The sequence below is a fragment of the Rhipicephalus microplus genome, chromosome 3 (genome assembly GCF_043290135.1).
Source record: "Rhipicephalus microplus isolate Deutch F79 chromosome 3, USDA_Rmic, whole genome shotgun sequence".
Classification (NCBI taxonomy): domain Eukaryota; kingdom Metazoa; phylum Arthropoda; class Arachnida; order Ixodida; family Ixodidae; genus Rhipicephalus; species Rhipicephalus microplus.
Window position 1 is genome coordinate 85246739 of NC_134702.1, and position 24209 is coordinate 85270947.

At 50.8% G+C, this 24209-nt stretch overlaps 1 protein-coding gene and 71 non-coding genes across 72 annotated transcripts in view; all 72 read right to left on the minus strand.

The window, feature by feature from the left end:
* Positions 1 to 24209, minus strand: part of LOC119182706 (uncharacterized) — a 168776-nt gene that overhangs the window by 33809 nt on the left and 110758 nt on the right. The gene's annotated exons all lie outside the window — the stretch shown is intronic.
* On the minus strand, positions 156 to 227 carry TRNAE-UUC (transfer RNA glutamic acid (anticodon UUC)). The gene has a single exon. It is a non-coding gene; the product is annotated as a tRNA-Glu (tRNA).
* TRNAQ-CUG (transfer RNA glutamine (anticodon CUG)) lies at positions 564 to 635 on the minus strand. The gene has a single exon. It is a non-coding gene; the product is annotated as a tRNA-Gln (tRNA).
* TRNAE-UUC (transfer RNA glutamic acid (anticodon UUC)) lies at positions 641 to 712 on the minus strand. Its single transcript has one exon. It is a non-coding gene; the product is annotated as a tRNA-Glu (tRNA).
* On the minus strand, positions 1049 to 1120 carry TRNAQ-CUG (transfer RNA glutamine (anticodon CUG)). Its single transcript has one exon. It is a non-coding gene; the product is annotated as a tRNA-Gln (tRNA).
* On the minus strand, positions 1126 to 1197 carry TRNAE-UUC (transfer RNA glutamic acid (anticodon UUC)). The gene has a single exon. It is a non-coding gene; the product is annotated as a tRNA-Glu (tRNA).
* Positions 1292 to 1363, minus strand: TRNAQ-CUG (transfer RNA glutamine (anticodon CUG)). The gene has a single exon. It is a non-coding gene; the product is annotated as a tRNA-Gln (tRNA).
* TRNAQ-UUG (transfer RNA glutamine (anticodon UUG)) lies at positions 2019 to 2090 on the minus strand. The gene has a single exon. It is a non-coding gene; the product is annotated as a tRNA-Gln (tRNA).
* TRNAQ-CUG (transfer RNA glutamine (anticodon CUG)) lies at positions 2503 to 2574 on the minus strand. Its single transcript has one exon. It is a non-coding gene; the product is annotated as a tRNA-Gln (tRNA).
* TRNAE-UUC (transfer RNA glutamic acid (anticodon UUC)) lies at positions 2580 to 2651 on the minus strand. The gene has a single exon. It is a non-coding gene; the product is annotated as a tRNA-Glu (tRNA).
* On the minus strand, positions 2746 to 2817 carry TRNAQ-CUG (transfer RNA glutamine (anticodon CUG)). The gene has a single exon. It is a non-coding gene; the product is annotated as a tRNA-Gln (tRNA).
* Positions 2823 to 2894, minus strand: TRNAE-UUC (transfer RNA glutamic acid (anticodon UUC)). The gene has a single exon. It is a non-coding gene; the product is annotated as a tRNA-Glu (tRNA).
* Positions 3230 to 3301, minus strand: TRNAQ-UUG (transfer RNA glutamine (anticodon UUG)). Its single transcript has one exon. It is a non-coding gene; the product is annotated as a tRNA-Gln (tRNA).
* Positions 3714 to 3785, minus strand: TRNAQ-CUG (transfer RNA glutamine (anticodon CUG)). The gene has a single exon. It is a non-coding gene; the product is annotated as a tRNA-Gln (tRNA).
* Positions 3791 to 3862, minus strand: TRNAE-UUC (transfer RNA glutamic acid (anticodon UUC)). Its single transcript has one exon. It is a non-coding gene; the product is annotated as a tRNA-Glu (tRNA).
* On the minus strand, positions 3956 to 4027 carry TRNAQ-CUG (transfer RNA glutamine (anticodon CUG)). The gene has a single exon. It is a non-coding gene; the product is annotated as a tRNA-Gln (tRNA).
* TRNAE-UUC (transfer RNA glutamic acid (anticodon UUC)) lies at positions 4033 to 4104 on the minus strand. Its single transcript has one exon. It is a non-coding gene; the product is annotated as a tRNA-Glu (tRNA).
* TRNAE-UUC (transfer RNA glutamic acid (anticodon UUC)) lies at positions 4269 to 4340 on the minus strand. Its single transcript has one exon. It is a non-coding gene; the product is annotated as a tRNA-Glu (tRNA).
* On the minus strand, positions 4676 to 4747 carry TRNAQ-UUG (transfer RNA glutamine (anticodon UUG)). The gene has a single exon. It is a non-coding gene; the product is annotated as a tRNA-Gln (tRNA).
* TRNAQ-CUG (transfer RNA glutamine (anticodon CUG)) lies at positions 5401 to 5472 on the minus strand. Its single transcript has one exon. It is a non-coding gene; the product is annotated as a tRNA-Gln (tRNA).
* On the minus strand, positions 5948 to 6019 carry TRNAE-UUC (transfer RNA glutamic acid (anticodon UUC)). Its single transcript has one exon. It is a non-coding gene; the product is annotated as a tRNA-Glu (tRNA).
* Positions 6114 to 6185, minus strand: TRNAQ-CUG (transfer RNA glutamine (anticodon CUG)). Its single transcript has one exon. It is a non-coding gene; the product is annotated as a tRNA-Gln (tRNA).
* Positions 6356 to 6427, minus strand: TRNAQ-CUG (transfer RNA glutamine (anticodon CUG)). Its single transcript has one exon. It is a non-coding gene; the product is annotated as a tRNA-Gln (tRNA).
* On the minus strand, positions 6433 to 6504 carry TRNAE-UUC (transfer RNA glutamic acid (anticodon UUC)). Its single transcript has one exon. It is a non-coding gene; the product is annotated as a tRNA-Glu (tRNA).
* On the minus strand, positions 6676 to 6747 carry TRNAE-UUC (transfer RNA glutamic acid (anticodon UUC)). The gene has a single exon. It is a non-coding gene; the product is annotated as a tRNA-Glu (tRNA).
* TRNAQ-UUG (transfer RNA glutamine (anticodon UUG)) lies at positions 7083 to 7154 on the minus strand. The gene has a single exon. It is a non-coding gene; the product is annotated as a tRNA-Gln (tRNA).
* TRNAQ-CUG (transfer RNA glutamine (anticodon CUG)) lies at positions 7808 to 7879 on the minus strand. The gene has a single exon. It is a non-coding gene; the product is annotated as a tRNA-Gln (tRNA).
* TRNAQ-CUG (transfer RNA glutamine (anticodon CUG)) lies at positions 8278 to 8349 on the minus strand. Its single transcript has one exon. It is a non-coding gene; the product is annotated as a tRNA-Gln (tRNA).
* TRNAE-UUC (transfer RNA glutamic acid (anticodon UUC)) lies at positions 8355 to 8426 on the minus strand. Its single transcript has one exon. It is a non-coding gene; the product is annotated as a tRNA-Glu (tRNA).
* On the minus strand, positions 8763 to 8834 carry TRNAQ-UUG (transfer RNA glutamine (anticodon UUG)). The gene has a single exon. It is a non-coding gene; the product is annotated as a tRNA-Gln (tRNA).
* On the minus strand, positions 9005 to 9076 carry TRNAQ-CUG (transfer RNA glutamine (anticodon CUG)). The gene has a single exon. It is a non-coding gene; the product is annotated as a tRNA-Gln (tRNA).
* TRNAQ-CUG (transfer RNA glutamine (anticodon CUG)) lies at positions 9247 to 9318 on the minus strand. Its single transcript has one exon. It is a non-coding gene; the product is annotated as a tRNA-Gln (tRNA).
* Positions 9324 to 9395, minus strand: TRNAE-UUC (transfer RNA glutamic acid (anticodon UUC)). The gene has a single exon. It is a non-coding gene; the product is annotated as a tRNA-Glu (tRNA).
* Positions 9567 to 9638, minus strand: TRNAE-UUC (transfer RNA glutamic acid (anticodon UUC)). The gene has a single exon. It is a non-coding gene; the product is annotated as a tRNA-Glu (tRNA).
* On the minus strand, positions 9973 to 10044 carry TRNAQ-UUG (transfer RNA glutamine (anticodon UUG)). Its single transcript has one exon. It is a non-coding gene; the product is annotated as a tRNA-Gln (tRNA).
* TRNAE-UUC (transfer RNA glutamic acid (anticodon UUC)) lies at positions 10534 to 10605 on the minus strand. Its single transcript has one exon. It is a non-coding gene; the product is annotated as a tRNA-Glu (tRNA).
* TRNAE-UUC (transfer RNA glutamic acid (anticodon UUC)) lies at positions 10777 to 10848 on the minus strand. Its single transcript has one exon. It is a non-coding gene; the product is annotated as a tRNA-Glu (tRNA).
* TRNAE-UUC (transfer RNA glutamic acid (anticodon UUC)) lies at positions 11019 to 11090 on the minus strand. The gene has a single exon. It is a non-coding gene; the product is annotated as a tRNA-Glu (tRNA).
* Positions 11185 to 11256, minus strand: TRNAQ-UUG (transfer RNA glutamine (anticodon UUG)). The gene has a single exon. It is a non-coding gene; the product is annotated as a tRNA-Gln (tRNA).
* Positions 11911 to 11982, minus strand: TRNAQ-CUG (transfer RNA glutamine (anticodon CUG)). The gene has a single exon. It is a non-coding gene; the product is annotated as a tRNA-Gln (tRNA).
* Positions 12798 to 12869, minus strand: TRNAE-UUC (transfer RNA glutamic acid (anticodon UUC)). The gene has a single exon. It is a non-coding gene; the product is annotated as a tRNA-Glu (tRNA).
* Positions 13035 to 13106, minus strand: TRNAE-UUC (transfer RNA glutamic acid (anticodon UUC)). The gene has a single exon. It is a non-coding gene; the product is annotated as a tRNA-Glu (tRNA).
* TRNAQ-UUG (transfer RNA glutamine (anticodon UUG)) lies at positions 13684 to 13755 on the minus strand. The gene has a single exon. It is a non-coding gene; the product is annotated as a tRNA-Gln (tRNA).
* Positions 14245 to 14316, minus strand: TRNAQ-UUG (transfer RNA glutamine (anticodon UUG)). Its single transcript has one exon. It is a non-coding gene; the product is annotated as a tRNA-Gln (tRNA).
* On the minus strand, positions 14410 to 14481 carry TRNAQ-CUG (transfer RNA glutamine (anticodon CUG)). The gene has a single exon. It is a non-coding gene; the product is annotated as a tRNA-Gln (tRNA).
* On the minus strand, positions 15377 to 15448 carry TRNAQ-CUG (transfer RNA glutamine (anticodon CUG)). The gene has a single exon. It is a non-coding gene; the product is annotated as a tRNA-Gln (tRNA).
* On the minus strand, positions 15454 to 15525 carry TRNAE-UUC (transfer RNA glutamic acid (anticodon UUC)). The gene has a single exon. It is a non-coding gene; the product is annotated as a tRNA-Glu (tRNA).
* Positions 15862 to 15933, minus strand: TRNAQ-UUG (transfer RNA glutamine (anticodon UUG)). The gene has a single exon. It is a non-coding gene; the product is annotated as a tRNA-Gln (tRNA).
* TRNAQ-CUG (transfer RNA glutamine (anticodon CUG)) lies at positions 16346 to 16417 on the minus strand. The gene has a single exon. It is a non-coding gene; the product is annotated as a tRNA-Gln (tRNA).
* TRNAE-UUC (transfer RNA glutamic acid (anticodon UUC)) lies at positions 16423 to 16494 on the minus strand. Its single transcript has one exon. It is a non-coding gene; the product is annotated as a tRNA-Glu (tRNA).
* On the minus strand, positions 16666 to 16737 carry TRNAE-UUC (transfer RNA glutamic acid (anticodon UUC)). The gene has a single exon. It is a non-coding gene; the product is annotated as a tRNA-Glu (tRNA).
* Positions 17315 to 17386, minus strand: TRNAQ-CUG (transfer RNA glutamine (anticodon CUG)). Its single transcript has one exon. It is a non-coding gene; the product is annotated as a tRNA-Gln (tRNA).
* On the minus strand, positions 17392 to 17463 carry TRNAE-UUC (transfer RNA glutamic acid (anticodon UUC)). The gene has a single exon. It is a non-coding gene; the product is annotated as a tRNA-Glu (tRNA).
* On the minus strand, positions 17557 to 17628 carry TRNAQ-CUG (transfer RNA glutamine (anticodon CUG)). Its single transcript has one exon. It is a non-coding gene; the product is annotated as a tRNA-Gln (tRNA).
* Positions 17634 to 17705, minus strand: TRNAE-UUC (transfer RNA glutamic acid (anticodon UUC)). Its single transcript has one exon. It is a non-coding gene; the product is annotated as a tRNA-Glu (tRNA).
* On the minus strand, positions 17878 to 17949 carry TRNAQ-UUG (transfer RNA glutamine (anticodon UUG)). The gene has a single exon. It is a non-coding gene; the product is annotated as a tRNA-Gln (tRNA).
* TRNAE-UUC (transfer RNA glutamic acid (anticodon UUC)) lies at positions 18367 to 18438 on the minus strand. Its single transcript has one exon. It is a non-coding gene; the product is annotated as a tRNA-Glu (tRNA).
* On the minus strand, positions 18774 to 18845 carry TRNAK-UUU (transfer RNA lysine (anticodon UUU)). Its single transcript has one exon. It is a non-coding gene; the product is annotated as a tRNA-Lys (tRNA).
* On the minus strand, positions 19743 to 19814 carry TRNAQ-UUG (transfer RNA glutamine (anticodon UUG)). The gene has a single exon. It is a non-coding gene; the product is annotated as a tRNA-Gln (tRNA).
* TRNAQ-CUG (transfer RNA glutamine (anticodon CUG)) lies at positions 20227 to 20298 on the minus strand. Its single transcript has one exon. It is a non-coding gene; the product is annotated as a tRNA-Gln (tRNA).
* TRNAE-UUC (transfer RNA glutamic acid (anticodon UUC)) lies at positions 20304 to 20375 on the minus strand. The gene has a single exon. It is a non-coding gene; the product is annotated as a tRNA-Glu (tRNA).
* TRNAQ-UUG (transfer RNA glutamine (anticodon UUG)) lies at positions 20712 to 20783 on the minus strand. Its single transcript has one exon. It is a non-coding gene; the product is annotated as a tRNA-Gln (tRNA).
* On the minus strand, positions 20954 to 21025 carry TRNAQ-CUG (transfer RNA glutamine (anticodon CUG)). Its single transcript has one exon. It is a non-coding gene; the product is annotated as a tRNA-Gln (tRNA).
* On the minus strand, positions 21031 to 21102 carry TRNAE-UUC (transfer RNA glutamic acid (anticodon UUC)). Its single transcript has one exon. It is a non-coding gene; the product is annotated as a tRNA-Glu (tRNA).
* On the minus strand, positions 21197 to 21268 carry TRNAQ-CUG (transfer RNA glutamine (anticodon CUG)). The gene has a single exon. It is a non-coding gene; the product is annotated as a tRNA-Gln (tRNA).
* On the minus strand, positions 21439 to 21510 carry TRNAK-UUU (transfer RNA lysine (anticodon UUU)). Its single transcript has one exon. It is a non-coding gene; the product is annotated as a tRNA-Lys (tRNA).
* On the minus strand, positions 22001 to 22072 carry TRNAE-UUC (transfer RNA glutamic acid (anticodon UUC)). Its single transcript has one exon. It is a non-coding gene; the product is annotated as a tRNA-Glu (tRNA).
* Positions 22409 to 22480, minus strand: TRNAQ-UUG (transfer RNA glutamine (anticodon UUG)). Its single transcript has one exon. It is a non-coding gene; the product is annotated as a tRNA-Gln (tRNA).
* Positions 22651 to 22722, minus strand: TRNAQ-UUG (transfer RNA glutamine (anticodon UUG)). The gene has a single exon. It is a non-coding gene; the product is annotated as a tRNA-Gln (tRNA).
* Positions 22893 to 22964, minus strand: TRNAQ-CUG (transfer RNA glutamine (anticodon CUG)). The gene has a single exon. It is a non-coding gene; the product is annotated as a tRNA-Gln (tRNA).
* Positions 23378 to 23449, minus strand: TRNAQ-CUG (transfer RNA glutamine (anticodon CUG)). Its single transcript has one exon. It is a non-coding gene; the product is annotated as a tRNA-Gln (tRNA).
* TRNAK-UUU (transfer RNA lysine (anticodon UUU)) lies at positions 23942 to 24013 on the minus strand. Its single transcript has one exon. It is a non-coding gene; the product is annotated as a tRNA-Lys (tRNA).

A 24209-nucleotide genomic window follows, 5' to 3' on the forward strand; every position in this document is an offset into this window, starting at 1 on the left:
GACGAGCGCTGGTACCGGTGTCTAATCGTGGACAGTTTCGTCATTGCCAGCTTTCGCTGAGTTAGCAAAAATAAAAAGCAAGGTCTCACCGAGATTAGAACTCGGATCGCTGTATTTAAACTCCAGAGTGCTAACCGTTACACCATGTCCGCACTTTTCGACGCCGGGAATCGAACCCGGGCCTTCTGGGTGAAAGCCAAATATCCTAGCCCCTAGACCACGCCGGAGATGGCGACAAGAGAACGAGCGCTAGTACTGGAGTCCGTTTCCGGACAGTTTCGTCGTTGCCAGCTTTGCTGCATTAGCAAAAATAAAAAGCAAAGTCTCACCGAGATTCGAACTCAGATCGCTGAATTCAAAGTCCAGAGTCCTAACCATTATACAAAGAGACCGCACTTTCCGACGCCGAGAATCGAACCCGGGCCTTCTTTGTGAAAGCCAGATATCCTAGCCACTGGACCACGCCGGAGATGGCAGAAGGCAGCGAGCATCGGTACCGCGGTCTATTCGCTGAAAGTTTCGCCGTTACCAGCTTTTTCCTGCATTAGCAAAAATAAAAAACAAGGTCTCACCGAGATTTGAACTCGGATCGCTGGATTCAGAGCCCAGAGTGCTAACCATTACACCATGAGAACGCACTTTCCGTCGCCGGGAATCGAACCCGGGCCTTCTGGGTGAAAGCCAGATATCCTAGCCACTAGACCACGCCGGAGATGAAGGCAAGAGAACGAGCGCTGGTACCGGTGTCTAATCCTGGACAGTTTCGTCGTTGCCAACTTTCGCTGCATTAGCAAAAATAAAAAGCAAGGTCTCACAGAGATTTGAGCTTGGATCGCTGGATTCAAAGTCCAGTGTGATAACCATTACACTATGAGACCACACTTTCCGACGCCGGGAATCGAACCCGGGCCTCTTAGTGAAAGCCAGATATCCCAGCCACTACACCACGCCTGAAATGGCGACAAGCGAGCGAGCGCTGGTACCGGTGTCTATTCGCGGACAGTTTCGTCATTGCCAGCCTTTGCTGCATTAGCAAAAATAAAAAGCAAGGTCTAACCGAGATTTGAACCCGGATCGCTGGATTCAGAGTCCAGAGTGCTAACCGTTACACCATGAGACCGCACTTTCCGACGCCGGGAATCGAACCCGGGCCTTCTGGGTGAAAGCCAAATATCCTAGCCACTAGACCACGCCGGAGATGGCGACAAGAGAGCGAGCACTAGTACTGGAGTCTATTCGCGGACAGTTTCGCCGTTGCCAGCTTTTGTTGCATTAGCAAAAATAAAAAGCAAGGTCTCACCGAGATTTGAACTCGGATCGCTGGATTCAGAGTCCAGAGTGCTAACCGTTACACCATGAGACCGCACTTTCCGACGCTGGGAATCGAACCCGGGCCTTCTGGGTGAAAGCCAGGTATCGTAGGCACTATACCACGCCGGAGATGACAGCAAGAGAACGAGCGCTGGTACCGGTGCCTTATCGTGGACAGTTTAGTCGTTGCCAGCTTTCGCTGCATTAGCAAAAATAAAAAGCAAGGTCTCACCGAGATTTGAACTCAGATCGCTGGATGCAGAGTGCAGAGTGCTAACCATTACACCAATAGACCACACTTTCCGACGCCGGGAATCGAATCCCGGTCTTCTTGGTGAAAGCCAGATATCCTAGCCACTAGACCACGCCGAAGATGGCACAAGGCAGCGAGCATCGGTACCGCGGTCTATACGTTGACACTTTCGTCGTTGCCAGCTTTCGCTGCATTAGCAAAAATAAAAAGCAAGGTCTCACCGAGAATTGGACTTGGTTTCCTAGATTCAGAGTCCAGAGTGGTAGCTGTTTCACCATGAGACCGCACTTTCCAACACCGGGAATGAAACCCGGGTCTTCTTGGTGAAAGCCAGATATCCTAGCCACTAGACCATGCCACAGATGGCGCCAAGGGAATGAGCGCTAGTACCGGTGTCTGTTCGTGGACAGGTTCGTCGTTGCCAGCTTTGCTGCATTAGCAAAAATAAAAAGCAAGGTCTCACCGAGATTTGAACTCAGATCGCTGGATTCAAAGTCCAGAGTGCTAACCATTACACCATGAGACCGAACTTTCCGAAGCCGAGAATCGAACCCGGGCGTTCTTTGTGAAAGCCAGATATCCTAGCCACTAAACCACGCCGGAGATGGCTCAAGGCAGCAAGCATTGGTATCGCGGTCTATTCGCTGACAGTTTCGTCGTTGTCAGCTTTTGTTGCATTAGCAAAAATAAAAAGCAAGGTCTCACCGAGATTTCAACTCGGTTCCCTAGATTCAGAGTCCAGAGTGCTAGCTGTTTCACCATGATACCGCACTTTCCAACACCGGGAATGAAACCCGGGCCTTCTTGGTGAAAGCCAGATATCCTAGCCACTAGACCACGCCGGAGATGGCTCAAGGCAGCGAGCATCAGTACCGCGGTCTATTCGCTGACAGTTTCGTCGTTGCCAGCTTTTGCTGCAATAGCAAAAATTAAACGCAAGGTCTCACCGAGATTTGAACTCGGATCGCTGGATTCAGAGTCCAGAGTGCTAACCGTTACACCATGAGACCGCACTTTCCGACGCCGGGAATCGAACCCGGGCCTTCTGGGTGAAAGTCAGATATCCTAGCCACTAGACCACGCCGGAGATGACGGCAAGGGAACGAGCGCTGGTACCGGTGTCTAAACGTGGACAGTTTAGTCGTTGCCAGCTTTCGCTGCATTAGCAAAAATAAAAAGCAAGGTCTCACCGAGATTCGAACTCGGATCGCTGGATTCAGAGTCCAGAGTGCTAACCGTTACACCATGAGACCGCACTTTCCGCCGCCGGGAATCGAACCCGGGCCTTCTAGGTGAAAGCCAGATATCCTAGCCACTAGACCACGCTGGAGATGGCTCAAGGCAGCGAGCATCGGTACCGCGGTCTATTCGTTGACAGTTTCGTCGTTGCCAGCTTTCGCTGCATTAGCAAAAATAAAAAGCAAGGTCTCACCGAGAATTGGACTTGGTTTCCTAGATTCAGAGTCCAGAGTGGTAGCTGTTTCACCATGAGACCGCACTTTCCAACACCGGGAATGAAACCCGGGTCTTCTTGGTGAAAGCCAGATATCCTAGCCACTAGACCATGCCACAGATGGCGCCAAGGGAATGAGCTCTAGTACCGGTGTCTGTTCGTGGACAGGTTCGTCGTTGCCAGCTTTGCTGCATTAGCAAAAATAAAAAGCAAGGTCTCACCGAGATTTGAACTCAGATCGCTGGATTCAAAGTCCAGAGTGCTAACCATTACACCATGAGACCGAACTTTCCGAAGCCGAGAATCGAACCAGGGCGTTCTTTGTGAAAGCCAGATATTCCAGCCACCAGACCACGCCGGAGATGGCTCAAGGCAGCAAGCATTGGTTTCGCGGTCTATTCGCTGACAGTTTCGCCGTTGCCAGCTTTTGTTGCATTAGCAAAAATAAAAAGCAAGGTCTCACCGAGATTCGAACTCGGATGGCTGGATTCAGAGTCAAGAGGTCTAACTGTTACACCATGAGACCGCACTTTCCGACGCCCGGAATCGAACCCGGGCCAGCTTTGTGAAAGCCAGATATCCTAGACACTAGACCACGCCGGAGATCGCAAAAGGCAGCGAGCATCGGTACCGTGGTCTAATCGCTGACAGTTTCGTCGTTGCCAGCTTTTGCTGGATTAGCAAAAATAAAAAGCAAGGTCTCACCAAGATTTGAACTCGGATCGCTGGATTCAGAGTCCAGAGTGCTAACCGCTACACCATGAGACCGCACTTTCCGCCGCCGGGAATCGAACCCGGGCCTTCTAGGTGAAAGCCAGATATCCTAGCCAGTAGACCACGCTGGAGATGGCTCAAGGCAGCGAGCATCGGTACCGTGGTCTATTCGCTGACAGTTTCGTCGTTGCCAGTTTTTGCTGCATAAGCAAAAATAAAAAGCAAGGTCTCACCGAGATTTGAACTCGGATCGCTGGATTCAGAGTCCAGAGTGCTAACCGTTACACCATGAGACAGCACTTTCCGACGCTGGGAATCGAACCCGGGCCTTCTGGGTGAAAGCCAGGTATCCTAGCCACTATACCACGCCGGAGATGACAGCAAGAGAACGAGCGCTGGTACCGGTGCCTTATCGTGGACAGTTTAGTCGTTGCCAGCTTTCGCTGCATTAGCAAAAATAAAAAGCAAGGTCTCACCGAGATTTGAACTCAGATCGCTGGATGCAGAGTGCTAACCATTACACCAATAGACCACACTTTCCGACGCCGGGAATCGAACCCGGGTCTTCTTGGTGAAAGCCAGATATCCTAGCCACTAGACCACGCCGAAGACGGCACAAGGCAGCGAGCATCGGTACCGCGGTCTATTCGTTGACAGTTTCGTCGTTGCCAACTTTCGCTGCATTAGCAAAAATAAAAAGCAAGGTCTCACCGAGAATGGGACTTGGTTTCCTAGATTCAGAGTCCAGAGTGGTAGCTGTTTCACCATGAGACCGCACTTTCCAACACCGGGAATGAAACCCAGGTCTTCTTGGTGAAAGCGAGATATTCTAGCCACTAGACCATGCCACAGATGGCGCCAAGGGAATGAGCGCTAGTACCGGTGTCTGTTCGTGGACAGGTTCGTCGTTGCCAGCTTTGCTGCATCAGCAAAAATCAAAAGCAAGGTCTCACCGAGATTTGAACTCAGATCGCTGGATTCAAAGTCCACAGTGCTAACCATTACACCATGAGACCGAACTTTCCGAAGCCGAGAATCGAACCCGGGCGTTCTTTGTGAAAGCCAGATATCCTAGCCACTAGACCACGCCGAAGATGGCTCAAGGCAGCAAGCATTGGTATCGCGGTCTATTCGCTGACAGTTTCGTCGTTGTCAGCTTTTGTTGCATTAGCAAAAATAACAAGCAAGGTCTCACCGAGATTTCAACTCGGTTCCCTAGATTCAGAGTCCAGAGTGCTAGCTGTTTCACCATGATACCGCACTTTCCAACACCGGGAATGAAACCCGGGCCTTCTTGGTGAAAGCCAGATATCCTAGCCACTAGATCATGCCAGAGATGGCGCCAAGGGAATGAGCGCTAGTACCGGTGTCTGTTCGCGGACAGTTCGTCGTTGCCAGCTTTGCTGCATTAGCAAAAATAAAAAGCAAGGTCTCACCGAGATTTTAACTCAGATCGCTGGATTAAAAGTCCAGAGTGCTAACCATTACACCAAGAGACCGCACTTTCCGACACCAAGAATTGAACCCGGGCCTTCTTTATGAAGGCCAGATATCCTAGCCACTAGACCACGCCGGAGATGGCTCAAGGCAGCGAGCATCGGTACCGCGGTCTATTCGCTGACAGTTTCGTCGTTGCCAGCTTTTGCAGCATTAGCAAAAATAAAAAGCAAGGTCTCACCGAGATTTGAACTCGGATCGCTTGATTCAGAGTCCAGAGTGCTAACCGTTACACCATGAGACCGCAATTTCCGACGCCAGGGATCGAATACGGGCCTTCTGGGTGAAAGCCTGATATCCTAGCCACTAGACCACGCCGGAGATGAAGGGAAGAGAACGAGCGCTGGTACCGGTGTCTAATCGTGGACAGTTTCGTCGTTGCCAGCTTTCGCTGCATTAGCAAAAATAAAAAGCAAGGTCTCACCGAGAATTGGACTTGGTTTCCTAGATTCAGAGTCCAGAGTGGTAGCTGTTTCACCCGGGCCTTCTTGGTGAAACCCGGGCCTTCTTGGTGAAAGCCAGATATCCTAGCCACTAGACCACGCCGGAGATGGCTCAAGGCAGCGAGCATCAGTACCGCGGTCTATTCGCTGACAGTTTCGTCGTTGCCAGCTTTTGCTGCAATAGCAAAAATTAAAAGCAAGGTCTCACCGAGATTTGAACTCGGATCGCTGGATTCAGAGTCAAGAGGTCTAACTGTTACACCATGAGACCGCACTTTCCGACGCCGGGAATGAAACCCGGGCCTTCTTGGTGAAAGCCAGACATCCTAGCCACTAGACCACGCCGGAGATGGCGACAAGAGAGCGAGCGCTAGTACTGGAGTCTATTCGCGGACAGTTTCGCCGTTGCCAGCTTTTGTTGCATTAGCAAAAATAAAAAGCAGGGTCTCACCGAGATTCGAACTCGGATGGCTGGATTCAGAGTCCAGAGTGCTAACCGTTACACCATGAGACCGCACTTTCCGACGCCCAGAATCGAACCCGGGCCAGCTTTGTGAAAGCCAGATATCCTAGACACTAGACCACGCCGGAGATCGCAAAAGGCAGCGAGCATCGGTACCGTGGTCTATTCGCTGACAGTTTCGTCGTTGCCAGTTTTTGCTGCATAAGCAAAAATAAAAAGCAAGGTCTCACCGAGATTTGAACTCGGATCGCTGGATTCAGAGTCCAGAGTGCTAACCGTTACACCATGAGACAGCACTTTCCGACGCTGGGAATCGAACCCGGGCCTTCTGGGTGAAAGCCAGGTATCCTAGCCACTATACCACGCCGGAGATGACAGCAAGAGAACGAGCGCTGGTACCGGTGCCTTATCGTGGACAGTTTAGTCGTTGCCAGCTTTCGCTGCATTAGCAAAAATAAAAAGCAAGGTCTCACCGAGATTTGAACTCAGATCGCTGGATGCAGAGTGCAGAGTGCTAACCATTACACCAATAGACCACACTTTCCGACGCCGGGAATCGAACCCGGGTCTTCTTGGTGAAAGCCAGATATCCTAGCCACTAGACCACGCCGAAGACGGCACAAGGCAGCGAGCATCGGTACCGCGGTCTATTCGTTGACAGTTTCGTCGTTGCCAACTTTCGCTGCATTAGCAAAAATAAAAAGCAAGGTCTCACCGAGAATGGGACTTGGTTTCCTAGATTCAGAGTCCAGAGTGGTAGCTGTTTCACCATGAGACCGCACTTTCCAACACCGGGAATGAAACCCAGGTCTTCTTGGTGAAAGCGAGATATTCTAGCCACTGGACCATGCCACAGATGGCGCCAAGGGAATGAGCGCTAGTACCGGTGTCTGTTCGTGGACAGGTTCGTCGTTGCCAGCTTTGCTGCATCAGCAAAAATCAAAAGCAAGGTCTCACCGAGATTTGAACTCAGATCGCTGGATTCAAAGTCCACAGTGCTAACCATTACACCATGAGACCGAACTTTCCGAAGCCGAGAATCGAACCCGGGCGTTCTTTGTGAAAGCCAGATATCCTAGCCACTAGACCACGCCGAAGATGGCTCAAGGCAGCAAGCATTGGTATCGCGGTCTATTCGCTGACAGTTTCGTCGTTGTCAGCTTTTGTTGCATTAGCAAAAATAAAAAGCAAGGTCTCACCGAGATTTCAACTCGGTTCCCTAGATTCAGAGTCCAGAGTGCTAGCTGTTTCACCATGATACCGCACTTTCCAACACCGGGAATGAAACCCGGGCCTTCTTGGTGAAAGCCAGATATCCTAGCCACTAGATCATGCCAGAGATGGCGCCAAGGGAATGAGCGCTAGTACCGGTGTCTGTTCGCGGACAGTTCGTCGTTGCCAGCTTTGCTGCATTAGCAAAAATAAAAAGCAAGGTCTCACCGAGATTTTAACTCAGATCGCTGGATTAAAAGTCCAGAGTGCTAACCATTACACCAAGAGACCGCACTTTCCGACACCAAGAATTGAACCCGGGCCTTCTTTATGAAGGCCAGATATCCTAGCCACTAGACCACGCCGGAGATGGCTCAAGGCAGCGAGCATCGGTACCGCGGTCTATTCGCTGACAGTTTCGTCGTTGCCAGCTTTTGCAGCATTAGCAAAAATAAAAAGCAAGGTCTCACCGAGATTTGAACTCGGATCGCTTGATTCAGAGTCCAGAGTGCTAACCGTTACACCATGAGACCGCAATTTCCGACGCCAGGGATCGAATACGGGCCTTCTGGGTGAAAGCCTGATATCCTAGCCACTAGACCACGCCGGAGATGAAGGGAAGAGAACGAGCGCTGGTACCGGTGTCTAATCGTGGACAGTTTCGTCGTTGCCAGCTTTCGCTGCATTAGCAAAAATAAAAAGCAAGGTCTCACCGAGAATTGGACTTGGTTTCCTAGATTCAGAGTCCAGAGTGGTAGCTGTTTCACCCGGGCCTTCTTGGTGAAACCCGGGCCTTCTTGGTGAAAGCCAGATATCCTAGCCACTAGACCACGCCGGAGATGGCTCAAGGCAGCGAGCATCAGTACCGCGGTCTATTCGCTGACAGTTTCGTCGTTGCCAGCTTTTGCTGCAATAGGAAAAATTAAAAGCAAGGTCTCACCGAGATTTGAACTCGCATCGCTGGATTCAGAGTCCAGAGTGCTAACCGTTACACCATGAGACCGCACTTTCCGACGCCGGGAATCGAACCCGGGCTTTCTGGGTGAAAGCCAGATATCCTAGCCACTAGACCACGCCGGAGATGACGGCAAGGGAACGAGCGCTGGTACCGGTGTCTAAACGTGGACAGTTTAGTCGTTGCCAGCTTTCGCTGCATTAGCAAAAATAAAAAGCAAGGTCTCACCGAGATTTGAACTCAGATCACTGGATGTAGAGTGCAGAGTGCTAACCATTACACCAATAGACCACAAATTCCGACGCCGGGAATCGAACCCGGGCCTTCTCGGTGAAAGCCAGATATGCTAGCCACTAGACCACGCCAGAGATGGCTGGAGGGAGCGAGCATCGGTACCGCGGTCTATTCGTTGACACTTTCGTCGTTGCCAGCTTTTGCAGCATTAGCAAAAGTAAAATGCAAGGTGTCACCGAGATTTGAACTTGGATCGCTGGATTCAAAGTCCAGTGTGCTAACCATTACACCATGAGACCACACTTTCCGACGCCGGGAATCGAAGCCGGGCCTCTTAGTGAAAGCCAGATATACCAGCCACTACACCACGCCTGAAATGGCGACAAGCGACCTAGCGCTGGTACCGGTGTCTATTCGCGGACAGTTTCGTCATTGCCAGCCTTTGCTGCATTAGCAAAAATAAAAAGCAAGGTCTAACCGAGAATTGAACCCGGATCGCTGGATTCAGAGTCCAGAGTGCTAACCGTTACACCATGAGACCGCACTTTCCGACGCAGGGAATCAAACCCGGGCCTTCTGGCTGAAAGCCAAATATCCTTGCACTAGACCACGCCGGAGATGGCGACAAGAAAGCGAGCGCTAGTACTGGAGTCTATTCGCGGACAGTTTCGCCGTTGCCAGCTTTTGTTGCATTAGCAAAAATAAAAACCAAGGTCTCACCGAGATTTGAACTCGGATCGCTGGATTCAGTGTCCAGAGTGCTAACCGTTACACCATGAGACCGCACTTTCCGACGCTGGGAATTGAACCCGGGCCTTCTGGGTGAAAGCCAGGTATCCTAGCCACTATACCACGCCGGAGATGACAGCAAGAAAACGAGCGCTGGTACCGGTGCCTTATCGTGGACAGTTTAGTCATTGCCAGCTTTCGCTGCATTAGCAAAAATAAAAAGCAAGGTCTCACCGAGATTTGAACTCAGATCGCTGGATGCAGAGTGCAGAGTGCTAACCATTACACCAATAGACCACACTTTCCGACGCCGGGAATCGAACCCGGGTCTTCTTGGTGAAAGCCAGATATCCTAGCCACTAGACCACGCCGAAGACGGCACAAGGCAGCGAGCATCGGTACCGCGGTCTATTCGTTGACAGTTTCGTCGTTGCCAGCTTTCGCTGCATTAGCAAAAATAAAAAGCAAGGTCTCACCGAGAATTGGACTTGGTTTCCTAGATTCAGAGTCCAGAGTGGTAGCTGTTTCACCATGAGACCGCACTTTGTAACACCGGGAATGAAACCCGGGTTTCTTGGTGAAAGCCAGATATCCTAGCCACTAGACCATGCCACACATGGCGCCAAGGGAATGAGCGCTAGTACTGGTGTGTGTTCGTGGACAGGTTTGTCGTTGCCAGCTTTGCTGCATTAGCAAAAATAAAAAGCAAGGTCTCACCGAGATTTGAACTCAGATCGCTGGATTCAAAGTACAGAGTGCTAACCATTACACCATGAGACCAAACTTTCCGAAGCCGAGAATCGAACCCGGGCGTTCTTTGTGAAAGCGAGATATCCTAGCCACTAGACCGCGCCGGAGATGGCTCAAGGCAGCAAGCATTGGTATCGCGGTCAATTCGCTGACAGTTTCGTCGTTGTCAGCTTTTGTTGCTTTAGCAAAAATAAAAAGCAAGGTCTCACCGAGATTTCAACTCGGTTCCCTAGATTCAGAGTCCAGAGTGCTAGCTGTTTCACCATGATACCGCACTTTCCAACACCGGGAATGAAACCCGGGCCTTCTTGGTGAAAGCCAGATATCCTAGCCACTAGACCACGCCGGAGATGGCTCAAGGCAGCGAGCATCAGTACCGCGGTCTATTCGCTGACAGTTTCGTCGTTGCCAGCTTTTGCTGCAATAGCAAAAATTAAGAGCAAGGTCTCACCGAGATTTGAACTCGCATCGCTGGATTCAGAGTCCAGAGTGCTAATCGTTACACCATGAGACCGCACTTTCCGACGCCGGGAATCGAACCCGGGCCTTCTGGGTGAAAGCCAGATATCCTAGCCACTAGACCACGCCGGAGATGACGGCAAGGGAACGAGCGCTGGTACCGGTGTATAAACGTGGACAGTTTAGCCGTTGCCAGCTTTCGCTGCATTAGCAAAAATAAAAAGCAAGGTCTCACTGAGATTTGAACTCAGATCACTGGATGAAGAGTGCAGAGTGCTAACCATTACACCAATAGACCACACTTTCCGACGCCGGGAATCGAACCCGGGCCTTCTGGGTGAAAGCCAGATATGCTAGCCACTAGACCACGCCAGAGATGGCTGGAGGGAGCGAGCATCGGTACCGCGGTCTATTCGTTGACACTTTCGTCGTTGCCAGCTTTTGCAGCATTAGCAAAAGTAAAATGCAAGGTGTCACCGAGATTTGAACTTGGATCGCTGGATTCAAAGTCCAGTGTGCTAACCATTAAACCATGAGACCACACTTTCCGACGCCGGGAATCGAACCCGGGCCTTCTGGGTGAAAGCCAGATATCCTAGCCACTAGACCACGCCAGAGATGGCGACATGGGAATGAGTTCTGGTTCCGGTAAGTTTTCGCGGACAGTTTCGTCGTTGCCAGCTTTTGCTGCATTAGGAATAATAAAAAGCAAGGTCTCACCGAGATTTGAACTCAGATCGCTGGATTCAAAGTCCAGAGTGCTAACCATTACACCATGAGACCGAACTTTCCGAAGCCGAGAATCGAACCCGGGCGTTCTTTGTGAAAGCGAGATATCCTAGCCGCTAGACCACGCCAGAGATGGCTCAAGGCAGCAAGCATTGGTATCGCGGTCTATTCGCTGACAGTTTCGTCGTTGTCAGCTTTTGATGCATTAGCAAAAATAAAAAGCAAGGTCTCACCGAGATTTCAACTCGGTTCCCTAGATTCAGAGTCCAGAGTGCTAGCTGTTTCACCATGATACCGCACTTTCCAACACCGGGAATGAAACCCGGGCCTTCTTGGTGAAAACCAGATATCCTAGCCACTAGACCACGCTGGAGATGGCTCAAGGCAGCGAGCATCAGTACCGCGGTCTATTCGCTGACAGTTTCGTCGTTGCCAGCTTTTGCTGCAATAGCAAAAATTAAGAGCAAGGTCTCACCGAGATTTGAACTCGCATTGCGGGATTCAGAGTCCAGAGTGCTACCTGTTTCACCATGATACCGCACTTTCCAACACCGGGAATGAAACCCGGGCCTTCTTGGTGAAAGCCAGATATCCTAGCCACTAGACCACGCCGGAGATGGCTCAAGGCAGCGAGCATCGGTACCGTGGTCTATTCGCTGACAGTTTCGTCGTTGCCAGCTTTTGCTGCATTAGCAAAAATAAAAAGCAAGGTCTCACCGAGATTTGAACTCGGATCGCTGGATTCAGAGTCCAGAGTGCTAACCGTTACACCATGAGACCGCACTTTCCGACGCTGGGTATCGAACCCGGGCCTTCTGGGTGAAAGCCATTTATCCTAGCCACTAGACCACGCCGGAGATGGCGACCGGAAAACGAGCGCTGGTACCGATGTCTATTCGCGGACAGCGTCGTCGTTGCGAGCCTTTGCTGCATTAGCAAAAATAAAAAAGCAAGGTCTCACCAAGATTTGACGAGAACCGGCGCATTCAGCATGGTAATAAAAGTTTATCAAAAATAAAAGTTTATCCAATCCAATCACCAAGATTTGAACTCGGATCGCTGTATTCAGATTCCAGTGTGCTAACCGTTACACCTTGAGACAGCACTTTCCGACGCCGGGATTCGAACCTGGGCCTTCTGGGTGAAAGCCAAATATCCTAGCCACAAGACCATGCCGGAGATGGCGACAAGAGAACGAGCGCTAGTACTGGAGTCTATTCGCCGACAGTTTCGCCGTTGCCAGCTTTTGTTGCATTAGCAAAAATAAGAAGCAAGGTCTCACCGAGATTTGAACTCGGTTCCCTAGATTCAGAGTCCAGAGTGCTACCTGTTTCACCATGAGACCGCACTTTCCGACACCGGGAATGAAACCCGGGCCTTCTTGGTGAAAGCCGGATATCCTAGCCACGCGACCATGGCGCAGATGGCGCCAAAGGAATGAGCGCTAGTACCGGTGTCTGTTCGTGGACAGTTTCGTAGTTGCCAGCTTTTGCTGCATTAGCAAAAATAAAAAAAGCAATGTCTCACCGAGATTTGAACTCGGATCGCTGGATTCAGAGTCCACAGTGCTAACCATTACACCATGAGATTGCACAATCCGACGCCGGGAATCGAACCCGGGTCTTCTTGGTGAAAGCCAGATATCCTAGCCACTAGACCACGCCGGAGGACGACAAGAGAACGAGCGCTGGTACCGGTGTCTATTCGTGGACAGTTTCGTCGTTGCCAGCTTTTGCTGCATAAGCAAAAATAAAAAGAGGCCTCACCAAGATTTGAACTCGGATCGCTGTATTTAAACTCCAGAGTGCTAACCGTTACACCATGACCGCACTTTCTGACGCCGGGAATCGAACCCGGGCGTTCTGGGTGAAAGCCAAATATCCTAGCCACTAGACCACGCCGGAGATGGCGACAAGAGAACGAGCGCTAGTACTGGAGTCCGTTCGCGGACAGTTTCATCGTTGCCAGCTTTGCAGCATTAGCAAAAATAAAAAGCAAGGTCTCACCGAGATTTGAACTCAGATCGCTGAATTCAAAGTCCAGGGTCCTAACCATAACACAAAGAGACCGCACTTTCCGACGCCGAGAATCGAACCCGGGCCTTCTTTGTGAAAGCCAGATATCCTAGCCACTGGACCACGCCGGAGATGGCAGAAGGCAGCGAGCATCGGTACCGCGGTCTATTCGCTGACAGTTTCGTCGTTGTCAGCTTTTGTTGCATTAGCAAAAATAAAAAGCAAGGTCTCACCGAGATTTCAACTCGGTTTCCTAGATTCAGAGTCCAGAGTGCTAGCTGTTTCACCATGAGACCGCACTTTCCAACACCGGGAATGAAACCCGGGTCTTCTTGGTGAAAGCCAGATATCCTAGTCACTATACCATGCCACAGATGGCGCCAAGGGAATGAGCGCTAGTACCGGTGTCTGTTCGTGGACAGGTTCGTCGTTGCCAGATTTGCTGCATTACCAAAAATAAAAAGCAAGGTCTCACCGAGATTTGAACTCAGATCGCTGGATTCAAAGTCCAGAGTGCTAACCATTACACCATGAGACCGAACTTTCCGAAGCCAAGAATCGAACCCGGGCCTTCTTTGTGAAAGCCTGATATCCTAGCCACTAGACCACGCCGGAGATGGCTCAAGCCAGCAAGCATTGGTATCGCGGTCTATTCGCTGACAGTTTCGTCGTTGTCAGCTTTTGTTGCATTAGCAAAAATAAAAAGCAAGGTCTCACCGAGATTTCAACTCGGTTCCCTAGATTCAGAGTCCAGAGTGCTAGCTGTTTCACCATGATACCGCACTTTCCAACACCGGGAATGAAACCCGGGCCCTCTTGGTGAAAGCCAGATATCCTAGCCACTAGACCACGCCGGAGATGGCTCAAGGCAGCGAGCGTCAGTACCGCGGTCTATTCGCGGACAGTTTCCCCGTTGCCAGCTTTTGTTGCATTAGCAAAAATAAAAAGCAAGGTCTTACCAAGATTTGAACGCGGATCGCTGGATTCAGAGTCCAGTGTGCTAACCGTTACACCATGAGACCGCACTTTCCGCCGCCGGGAATCGAACCCGGGCCTTCTAGGTCAAAGCCAGATATCCTAGCCACTAGACCACGCCGGAGATGGCTAAAGGCAGCGAGAATCGGTACCGTGGTCTATTCGCTGACAGTCTCGTCGTTGCCAGCTTTTGCTGCATTAGCAAAAACAAAAAGCAAGGTCTCACCGAGATTTGAACTCGGATCGCTGGATACAGAGTCCAGAGTGCTAACCGTTACACCATGAGACCGCACTTTCCGACGCTGGGAATCGAACCCGGGCCTTCTGGGTGAGAGCCAGGTATTCTAGCCACTATACCACGCCGGAGATGACAGCAAGAGAACGAGCGCTGGTACCGGTGCTTTATCGTGGACAGTTTAGTCGTTGCCAGCTTTCGCTGCATTAGCAAAAATAAAAAGCAAGGTCTCACCGAGATTTGAACTCAGATCGCTGGATGCAGAGTGCAGAGTGCTAACCATTACACCAATAGACCACACTTTCCGACGCCGGGAATCGAACCCGAGCCTTCTGGGTGAAAGCCATTTCTCCTAGCCACTAGACCACGCCGGAGATGGCGACAGGAAAACGAGCGCTGGTACCGATGTCTATTCGCGGACAGTTTCGTCGTTGCCAGCTTTTGCTGCATTAGCAAAAATAAAAAGAGGTCTCACCGAGATTTGAACTCGGATCGCTGTATTTAAACTCCAGAGTGCTAACCGTTACACCATGACCGCACTTTCTGACGCTGGGAATCGAACCCGGGCGTTCTGGGTGAAAGCCAAATATCCTAGCCACTAGACAACGCCGAAGATGGCGACAAGAGAACGAGCGCTAGTACTGGAGTCCGTTCGCGGACATTTTCGTTGTTGCCAGCATTGCTGCATTAGCAAAAATAAAAAGCAAGGTCTCACCGAGATTTGAACTCAGATCGCTGAATTCAAAGTCCAGAGTCCTAACCATTACACAAAGAGACCGCACTTTCCGACGCCGAGAATCGAACCCGGGCCTTCTTTGTGAAAGCCAGATATCCTAGCCACTGGACCACGCCGGAGATGGCAGAAGGCAGCGAGCATCGGTACCGCGGTCTATTCGCTGACAGTTTCGCCGTTGCCAGCTTTTCCTGCATTAGCAAAATTAAAAAAACAAGGTCTCACCGAGATTTGAACTCGGATCGCTGGATTCAGAGTCCAGAGTGCTAACCGTTACACCATGAGACCGCACTTTCCGACGCCGGGAATCGAACCCGGGCCTTCTGGGTGAAAGCCAGATTTCCTAGCCACTAGACCACGCCGGAGATGAAGGCAAGAGAACGAACGCTGGTACCGGTGTCTAATCGTGGACAGTTTCGTCGTTGCCAGCTTTCGCTGCATTAGCAAAAATAAAAAGCAAGGTCTCACCGAGAATTGGACTTGGTTTCCTAAATTCAGAGTCCAGAGTGGTAGCTGTTTCACCATGAGACCGCACTTTCCAACACCGGGAATGAAACCCGGGTCTTCTTGGTGAAAGCCAGATATCCTAGCCACTAGACCATGCCACAGATGGCGCCAAGGGAATGAGCGCTAGTACCGGTGTCTGTTCGTGGACAGGTTCGTCTTTGCCAGATTTGCTGCATTAGCAAAAATAAAAAGCAAGGTCTCACCGAGATTTGAACTCAGATCGCTGGATTCAAAGTCCAGAGTGCTAACCATTACACCATGAGACCGAACTTTCCGAAGCCGAGAATCGAACCCGGGCCTTCTTTGTGAAAGCCTGATATCCTAGCCACTAGACCACGCCGGAGATGGCTCAAGGCAGCGAGCATCAGTACCGCGGTCTATTCGCTGACAGTTTCGTCGTTGCCAGCTTTTGCTGCATTAGCAAAAATTAAAAGCAAGGTCTCACCGAGATTCGAACTAGGATCGCTGGATTCAGAGTCCAGAGTGCTAACCGTTAAACCATGAGACCGCACTTTCCGCCGCGGGGAATCGAACCCGGGCCTTCTTTGTGAAAGCCTGATATCCTAGCCACTAGACCACGCCGGAGATGGCTCAAGGCAGCGAGCATCAGTACCGCGGTCTATTCGCTGACAGTTTCGTCGTTGCCAGCTTTTGCTGCATTAGCAAAAATAAAAAGCAAGGTCTCACCGAGATTTGAACTCGGATCGCTGGATTCAGAGTCCACAGTGCTAACCGTTACACCATGAGACCGCACTTTCCGACGCTGGGAATCGAACCCGGGCCTTCTGGGTGAAAGCCAGGTATCCTAGCCACTATACCACGCCGGAGATTACAGCAAGAGAACGAGCGCTGGTACCGGTGCCTTATCGTGGACAGTTAAGTCATTGCCAGCTTTCGCTGCATTAGCAAAAATAAAAAGCAAGGTCTCACCGAGATTTGAACTCAGATCGCTGGATGCTGAGTGCAGAGTGCTAACCATTACACCAATAGACCACACTTTCCGACGCCGGGAATCGAACCCGGGTCTTCTTGGTGAAAGCCAGATATCCTAGCCACTAGACCACGCCGAAGACGGCACAAGGCAGCGAGCATCGGTACCGCGGTCTATTCATTGACAGTTTCGTCGTTGCCAGCTTTCGCTGCATTAGCAAAAATAAAAAGCAAGGTTTCACCGAGAATTGGACTTGGTTTCCTAGATTCAGAGTCCAGAGTGGTAGCTGTTTCCCCATGAGACCGCACTTTCCAACACCGCGAATGAAACCCAGGTCTTCTTGGTGAAAGCCAGATATTCTAGCCACTCGACCATGCCACAGATGGCGCCAGGGGAATGAGCGCTAGTACCGGTGTCTGTTCGTGGACAGGTTTGTCGTTGCCAGCTTTGCTGCATCAGCAAAAATAAAAAGCAAGGTCTCACCGAGATTTGAACTCAGATCGCTGGATTTAAAGTACAGAGTGCTAACCATTATACCATGAGACCGAACTTTCCGAAGCCGAGAATCGAACCCGGGCGTTCTTTGTGAAAGCCAGATATCCTAGGCACTAGACCACGCCGAAGATCGCACAAGGCAGCGAGCATCGGTACCGTGGTCTAATCTCTGACAGTTTCGTCGTTGCCAGCTTTTGCTGGATTAGCAAAAATAAAAAGCAAGGTCTCACCAAAATTTGAACTCGGATCGCTGGATTCAGAGTCCAGAGTGCTAACCGTTACACCATGAGACCGCACTTTCCACCGCCAGGAATCGAACCCGGGCCTTCTAGGTGAAAGCCAGATATCCTAGCCACTAGACCACGCTGGAGATGGCTCAAGGCAGCGAGCATCGGTACCGTGGTCTATTCGCTGACAGTTTCGTCGTTGCCAGCTTTTGCTGCATTAGCAAAAATAAAAAGCAAGGTCTCACCGAGATTTGAACTCGGATCGCTGGATTCAGAGTACAGAGTGCTAACCGTTACACCATGAGACCGCACTTTCCGACGCTGGGAATCGAACCCGGGCCTTCTGGGTGAAAGCCAGGTATCCTAGCCACTATACCACGCCGGAGATGACAGCAAGAGAACGAGCGCTGGTACCGATGTCTATTCGCGGACAGCGTCGTCGTTGCCAGCTTTCGCTGCATTAGCAAAAATAAAAAAGCAAGGTCTCACCAAGATTTGAACTCGGATCGCTGTATTTAGATTCCAGAGTGCTAACCGTTACACCTTGAGACTGCACTTTCCGACGCCGGGATTCGAACCTGGGCCTTCTGGGTCAAAGCCAAATATCCTAGCCACTAGACCATGCCGGAGATGGCGACAAGAGAATGAGCGCTAGTACTGGAGTCTATTCGCCGACAGTTTCGCCGTTGCCAGCTTTTGTTGCATTAGCAAAAATAAGAAGCAAGGTCTCACCGAGATTTGAACTCGGTTCCCTAGATTCAGAGTCCAGAGTGCTACCTGTTTCACCATGAGACCGCACTTTCCGACACCGGGAATGAAACCAGGGCTTTCTTGGTGAAAGCCAGATATCCTATCCACGCGACCATGCCACAGATGGCGCCAAAGGAATGAGCGCTAGTACCGGTGTCTGTTCGTGGACAGTTTCGTCGTTGCCAGCTTTTGCTGCATTAGCAAAAATAAAAAAAAGCAATGTCTCACCGAGATTTTAACTCGGATCGCTGGATTCAGAGTCCAGAGTGCTAACCGTTACACCATGAGACCGCACTTTCCGACGCCGGGAATCGAACCCGGGCCTTCTGGGTGAAAGCCAGATATCCTAGCCACTAGACCACGCCAGAGATGGCGACATGGGAATGAGTTCTGGTTCCGGTAAGTTTTCGCGGACAGTTTCGTCGTTGCCAGCTTTTGCTGCATTAGGAATAATAAAAAGCAAGGTCTCAACGAGATTTGAACTCGGATCGCTGGATTCAGAGTCCAGAGTTCTAACCGTTACACCATGAGACCGCACTTTCCAACACCGGGACTGAAACCCGGGCCTTCTTGGTGAAAGCCAGATATCCTAGCCACTAGACCATGCCAGAGATGGCGCCAAGGGAATGAGCGCTAGTACCGGTGTCTGTTCGCGGAAGGTTCGTCGTTGCCAGCTTTGCTGCATTAACAAAAATAAAAAGCAAGGTCTCACCGAGATTTTAACTCAGATCGCTGAATTAAAAGTCCAGAGTGCTAACCATTACACCATGAGACCGCACTCTCCGACACCAAGAATTGAACCCGGGCCTTCTTTATGAAGGCCAGATATCCTAGCCACTAGACCACGCCGGAGATGGCTCAAGGCAGCGAGCATCGGTACCGCGGTCTATTCGCTGACAGTTTCGTCGTTGTCAGCTTTTGTTGCATTAGCAAAAATAAAAAGCAAGGTCTCACCGAGATTTCAACTCGGATCGCTTGATTCAGAGTCCAGAGTGCTAACCGTTACACCATGAGACCGCAATTTCCGACGCCAGGAATCGAATCCGGGCCTTCTGGGTGAAAGCCTGATATCCTAGCCTCTAGACCACGCTGGAGATGAAGGGAAGAGAACGAGCGCTGGTACCGGTGTCTAATCGTGGACAGTTTCGTCGTTGCCAGCTTTCGCTGCATTAGCAGAAATAAAAAGCAAGGTCTCACCGAGATTTGGACTCAGATCGCTGGATGCAGAGTGCAGAGTGCTAACCATTACATCAATAGACCACACTTTCCGACGCCGGGAATCGAACCCGGGCCTTCTGTGTGAAAGCCAGATATGCTAGCCACTAGACCACGCCAGAGATGGCTGGAGGGAGCGAGCATAGGTACCGCGGTCTATTCGTTGACACTTTCGTCGTTGCCAGCTTTAGCAGTATTAGCAATAGTAAAATGCAAGGTGTCACCGAGATTTGAACTTGGATCGCTGGATTCAAAGTCCAGAGTGGTAGCTGTTTCACCATGAGACCGCACTTTCCAACACCGGGAATGAAACCCGGGTCTTCTTGGTGAAAGCCAGATATCCTAGCCACTAGACCATGCCAAAGATGGCGCCAAGGGAATGAGCGCTAGTACCGGTGTCTGTTCGTGGACAGGTTCGTCGTTGCCAGCTTTGCTGCATTAGCAAAAATAAAAAGCAAGGTCTCACCGAGACTTGAACTCAGATCGCTGGATTCAAAGTCCAGAGTGCTAACCATTACACCATGAGACCGAACTTTCCGAAGCCGAGAATCGAACCCGGGCATTCTTTGTGAAAGCCAGATATCCTAGCCACTAGACCACGCCGGAGATGGCTCAAGGCAGCAAGCATTGGTATCGCGGTCTATTCGCTGACAGTTTCGTCGTTGTCAGCTTTTGTTGCATTAGCAAAAATAAAAAGCAAGGTCTCACCGAGATTTCAACTTGGTTCCCTATATTCAGAGTCTAGAGGGCTAGCTGTTTCACCATGATACCGCACTTTCCAACACCGGGAATGAAACCCGGGCCTTCTTGGTCAAAGCCAGATATCCTAGCCACTAGACCACGCCGGAGATGGCTCAAGGCAGCGAGCATCAGTACCGCGGTCTATTCGCTGACAGTTTCGTCGTTGCCAGCTTTTGCTGCATTAGAAAATATTAAAAGCAAGGTCTCACCGAGATTCGAACTCGGATCACTGGATTCAGAGTCCATAGTGCTAACCGTTACACCATGAAACCGCACTTTCCGACGCCGGGAATCGAACCCGGGCGTTCTGGGTGAAAGCCAGATATCCTAGCCACTAGACCACGCCGGAGATGACGGCAAGGGAACGAGCGCTGGTACCGGTGTCTAAACGTGGACAGTTTAGTCGTTGCCAGCTTTCGCTGCATTAGCAAAAATAAAAAGCAAGGTCTCACCCAGATTTGAACTCAGATCACTGGATGCAGAGTGCAGAATGCTAACCATTACACCAATAGACCACACTTTCCGACGCCGGAAATCGAACCCGGGCCTTCTGGGTGAAAGCCAGATATGCTAGCCACTAGACCACGCCAGAGATGGCTGGAGGGAGCGAGCATCGGTACCGCGGTCTATTCGTTGACACTTTCGTCGTTGCCAGCTTTTGCAGCATTAGCAAAAGTAAAATGTAAGGTGTCACCGAGATTTGAACTTGGATCGCTGGATTCAAAGTCCAGTGTGCTAACCATTACACCATGAGACCACACTTTCCGACGCCGGGAATCGAAGCCGGGCCTCTTAGTGAAAGCCAGATATCCCAGCCACTACACCACGCCTGAAATGGCGACAAGCGACCGAGCGCTGGTACCGGTGTCTATTCGCGGACAGTTTCGTCATTGCCAGCCTTTGCTGCATTAGCAAAAATAAAAAGCAAGGTCTAACCGAGATTTGAACCCGGATCGCTGGATTCAGAGTCCAGAGTGCTAACCGTTACACCATGAGACCGCACTTTCCGACGCCGGCAATCGAACCCGGGCCTTCTGGGTGAAAGCCAAATATCCTAGCCACTAGACCACGCCGGAGATGGCGACAAGAGAGCGAGCGCTAGTACTGGAGTGTATTCGCGGACAGTTTCGCCGTTGCCAGCTTTTGTTGCATTAGCAAAAATAAAAAGCAAGGTCTCACCGAGATTCGAACTCGGATCACTGGATTCAGAGTCCAGAGTGCTAACCGTTACACCATGAGACCGCACTTTATGACGCCGGGAATCGAACCCGGGCCAGCTTTGTGAAAGCCAGATATCCTAGACACTAGACCACGCCGGAGATCGCACAAGGCAGCGAGCATCGGTACCGTGGTCTAATCGCTGACAGTTTCGTCGTTGCCAGCTTTTGCTGGATTAGCAAAAATAAAAAGCAAGGTCTCACCGAGATTTTAACTCGGATCGCTGGATTAAAAGTCCAGAGTGCTAACCATTACACCATGAGACCGCACTTTCCGACACCAATAATTGAACCCGGGCCTTCTTTATGAAGGCCAGATATCCTAGCCACTAGACCACGCCGGAGATGGCTCAAGGCAGCGAGCATCGGTACCGCGGTCTATTCGCTGACAGTTTCGTCGTTGCCAACTTTTGCTGCATTAGCAAAAATAAAAAGCAAGGTCTCACCGAGATTTGAACTCGGATCGCTTGATTCAGAGTCCAGAGTGCTAACCGTTAGACCATGAGACCGCAATTTTCGACGCCAGGAATCGAATCCGGGCCTTCTGGGTGAAAGCCTGATATCCTAGCCACTAGACCACGCCGGAGATGAAGGGAAGAGAACGAGCGCTGGTACCGGTGTCTAATCGTGGACAGTTTCGCCGTTGCCAGCTTTCGCTGCATTAGCAGAAATAAAAAGCAAGGTCTCACCGAGATTTTGACTCAGATCGCTGGATGCAGAGTGCAGAGTGCTAACCATTACACCAATAGACCACACTTTCCGACGCCGGGAATCGAACCCGGGCCTTCTGGGTGAAAGCCAGATATCCTAGCCACTAGACCACGCCGGAGATCAAGGCAAGAGAACGAGCGCTGGTACCGGTGTCTAATCCTGGACAGTTTCGTCGTTGCCAGCTTTCGCTGCATTAGCAAAAATAAAAAGCAAGGTCTCACCGAGAATTGGACTTGGTTTCCTAGATTCAGAGTCCAGAGTGGTAGCTGTTTCACCATGAGACCGCACTTTCGAACACCGGGAATGAAACCCGGGTCTTCTTGGTGAAAGCCAGATATCCTAGCCACTAGACCATGCCACAGATGGCGCCAAGGGAATGAGCGCTAGTACGGGTGTCTGTTCGTGGACAGGTTCGTCGTTGCCAGCCTTGCTGCATTAGCAAAAATAAAAAGCAAGGTCTCACTGAGATTTGAACTCAGATCGCTGGATTCAAAGTCCAGAGTGCTAACCATTACACCATGAGACCGAACTTTCCGAAGCCGAGAATCGAACCCGGGCGTTCTTTGTGAAAGCCAGATATCCTAGCCACTAGACCACGCCGGAGATGGCTCAAGGCAGCAAGCATCGGTACCGCGGTCTATTCGTTGACACTTTCGTCGTTGCCAGCTTTTGCAGCATTAGCAAAAGTAAAATGCAAGGTGTCACCGAGATTTGAACTTGGATCGCTGGATTCAAAGTCCAGTGTGCTAACCATTACACCATGAGACCACACTTTCCGACGCCGGGAATCGAAGCCGGGCCTCTTAGTGAAAGCCAGATATCCCAGCCACTACACCACGCCTGAAATGGCGACAAGCGACCGAGCGCTGGTACCGGTGTCTATTCGCGGACAGTTTCGTCATTGCCAGCCTTTGCTGCATTAGCAAAAATAAAAAGCAAGGTCTAACCGAGATTTGAACCCGGATCGCTGGATTCAGAGTCCAGAGTGCTAACCGTTACACCATGAGACCGCACTTTCCGACGCCGAGAATCGAACCCGGGCCTTCTGGCTGAAAGCCAAATATCCTTGCCACTATACCACGCCGGAGATGACAGCAAGAGAACGAGCGCTGGTACCGGTGCCTTATCGTGGACAGTTTAGTCATTGCCAGCTTTCGCTGCATTAGCAAAAATAAAAAGTAAGGTCTCACCGAGATTTGAACTCAGATCGCTGAATGCAGAGTGCAGAGTGCTCACCATTACACCAATAGACCACACTTTCCACCGCCGGAAATCGAACCCGGGCCTTCTAAGTGAAAGCCAGATATCCTAGCCACTAGACCACGCTGGAGATGGCTCAAGGCAGCGAGCATCGGTACCGTGGTCTATTCGCTGACAGTTTCGTCGTTGCCAGCTTTTGCTGCATTAGCAAAAATAAAAAGCAAGGTCTCACCGAGATTTGAACTCGGATCGCTGGATTCAGAGACCAGAGTGCTAACCGTTACACCATGAGACCGCACTTTCCGACGCTGCGAATCGAACCCGGGCCTTCTGGGTGAAAGCCAGGTATCCTAGCCACTATACCACGCCGGAGATGACAGCAAGAGAACGAGCGCTGGTACCGGTGCCTTATCGTGGACAGTTCAGTCGTTGCCAGCTTTCGCTGCATTAGCAAAAATGAAAAGCAAGGTCTCACCGAGATTTGAACTCAGATCGCTGGATGCAGAGTGCAGAGTGCTAACCATTACACCAATAGACCACACTTTCCGACGCCGGGAATCGAACCCGAGCCTTCTGGGTGAAAGCCATTTATCCTAGCCACTAGACCACGCCGGAGATGGCGACAGGAAAACGAGCGCTGGTACCGATGTCTATTCGCGGACAGCGTCGTCGTTGCCAGCTTTTGCTGCATTAGCAAAAATAAAAAAGCAAGGTCTCACCAAGATTTGAACTCGGATCGCTGTATTTAGATTCCAGAGTGCTAACCGTTACACCTTGAGACTGCACTTTCCGACGCCGGGATTCGAACCTGGGCCTCCTGGGTAAAAGCCAAATATCCTAGCCACTAGACCATGCCGGAGATGGCGACAAGAGAATGAGCGCTAGTACTGGAGTCTATTCGCCGACAGTTTCGCCGTTGCCAGCTTTTGTTGCATTAGCAAAAATAAGAAGCAAGGTCTCACCGAGATTTGAACTCGGTTCCCTAGATTCAGAGTCCAGAGTGCTACCTGTTTCACCATGAGACCGCACTTTCCGACACCGGGAATGAAACCCGG